Source organism: Perca flavescens, chromosome 7, assembly GCF_004354835.1.
Source record: "Perca flavescens isolate YP-PL-M2 chromosome 7, PFLA_1.0, whole genome shotgun sequence".
Classification (NCBI taxonomy): Eukaryota; Metazoa; Chordata; class Actinopteri; order Perciformes; family Percidae; genus Perca; species Perca flavescens.
The window spans coordinates 37357256-37359755 of NC_041337.1; positions in this window are offsets into that span (position 1 = coordinate 37357256).

Below are 2500 nucleotides of genomic sequence, written 5' to 3' on the forward strand. Positions count from 1 at the left end.
GTGTTGTATTAACAGAGAGACTAACCTATCAGCTGTGTTGTATTAACAGGGAGAGACTAACCTATCAGCTTCTCCGTGAACCATCACCTTATCGTGGTGGAGAGGTTTGTGTGTCTCTGTGAACCTGAGGGCTGTGTTGTCTGGAGCTGTGTGCTCCTGGTAGGGTCTCCCAAGGCAAAGTGGTCTCAGGTGAGGGGCCAGACCAACAATGGTTCAAAAACCCCAATGAATAAACGAGGTAGAGATGGAGTGACCCTGCCCGGAGGAAGCCCGGGGCCCCGCCTGGAGCCAGGCCCAGACGGCGGGGCTCGTCGGCGAGCGCCTGGTGGCGGGTTTGCCACGGAGCCCGCCGGGCACAGCCCGAAGAAGCTACGTGGCAACTCCCTCTCCATCCCATGGGCCCACCACCTGTGGGAGGAACCGCTGGGGTCGGGTGCGATGCCACATGGGTGGCAGTGAAGGTCAGGGGCCTCGACGGACCAGACCCGGGCGGCAGACGCCGGCTCTGGGGACGTGGAACGTCACCTCTCTGTGGGGGGAAGGAGCCGGAACTGGTGCGGGAGGTGGAGCGCCACCGTTAGATCTGGTGGGGCTTACCTCTACGCACAGTCTCGGTTCTGGAACCGTACTCCTGGATAGGGGTTGGACTCTTTTCTTCTCCGGAGTTGCCCAGGGTGTGAGGCGCCGGGCGGGGGGTGGGGATACTCACAAGCCCCGGCTGAGCGCTGCTACGTTGGAGTACAGGACATCGGGAGGCTACAGGACCTCGGGTGGCTACAGGACATCGGGAGGCTACAGGACATCGGGAGGCTACAGGACCTCGGGAGGCTACAGGACCTCGGGAGGCTACAGGACCTCGGGAGGCTACAGGACCTCGGGTGGCTACAGGACCTCGGGAGGCTACAGGACCTCGGGAGGCTACAGGACCTCGGGAGGCTACAGGACCTCGGGAGGCTACAGGACATCGGGAGGCTACAGGACATCGGGTGGCTACAGGACATCGGGAGGCTACAGGACATCGGGAGGCTACAGGACCTCGGGAGGCTACAGGACCTCGGGAGGCTACAGGACATCGGGAGGCTACAGGACATCGGGTGGCTACAGGACATCGGGAGGCTACAGGACATCGGGTGGCTACAGGACATCGGGAGGCTACAGGACAGGACCTCGGGAGGCTACAGGACCTCGGGAGGCTACAGGACATCGGGAGGCTACAGGACATCGGGAGGCTACAGGACCTCGGGTGGCTACAGGACCTCGGGAGGCTACAGGACCTCGGGAGGCTACAGGACCTCGGGAGGCTACAGGACATCGGGAGGCTACAGGACATCGGGAGGCTACAGGACCTCGGGTGGCTACAGGACCTCGGGAGGCTACAGGACCTCGGGAGGCTACAGGACATCGGGAGGCTACAGGACCTCGGGTGGCTACAGGACCTCGGGTGGCTACAGGACCTCGGGAGTTTAATAACTCTGGATTATTATTATACGTTTTTTACTTAAATCCCTCCACGGTGAGTCAGTCTTCTCACATGTCTGTATGTGGATCTGATTTCTATTCTGAGTGAGGAATGAGTCATTTCTCTTCACACAGTTAAATATTGCTTCTGTGGGAATCTTCAGAGTTTCATCAGTGATTATAAAGGACATGTGGAGAGGCTGCGAGAAGAAAATATGATGCCGAGCAACAATCTTTTGCGCCTATTTAAATGTCATGATGTCCGTGAAGGTTCAGCGAAGGTTGAAAAACAACGTCACCATAAACTGGACTTTGTTAAAGCTGCTCGGAGATGTCCTGTTACAGAGATCTCGCTTAATACTGGACCAATGTCAACGATTGTTGTTCCCATCAGTCACTTACGCACAAAAACATGGAAACATAGGGCTCAGGTTGGCATTCAGCAAAACAAGCTTCAATATAAGTTAATAGGACAGCTTATATTTACCTTCACAAAAGTTCTGTTGTTGCCGCAGACAGACTCAGATTATTATTCTATGTGTCTGACAACATTATGGAAAGGATTTCTAAGGAGGTCGACCTTTTAGTTAAAGATAGGGTGACCAGACGTCCCGGTTTGACCGGGACAGTCCCGATTTTGAATTGCTTGTCCCGAGTCCCGACAAAAGGACTCCTCCCGTGAAGGAGGAGTCATAGCCAAATCAGTCTAATACATTGATGCCATCAACACAAAGTTTAGGAGTGCAACACTACTGATGTAGTTTGAAGTTCCTGTGACGTGATGTTAACAGTCTATGGTTCAGACTCAGACACACGGAGCTCTGAAGCAGACCTGTTTACAGCGCAGCTTCAGGTTATAACAGACGCGCTCAGCTGTTGACATGCTGCGGCAGATGTGTTGCGTTTGTGCTCTGTGTATTTCTGCAGTAGATTCGGTTTTCCACCTCCAATGTAGAGCAGTGTACAGCCCTATGGTACAGCCACTTCCCTAGCTAAACTCTTTGTCTCATTCAGACACCCAAACGGGGCTCTGTGTCTGGTA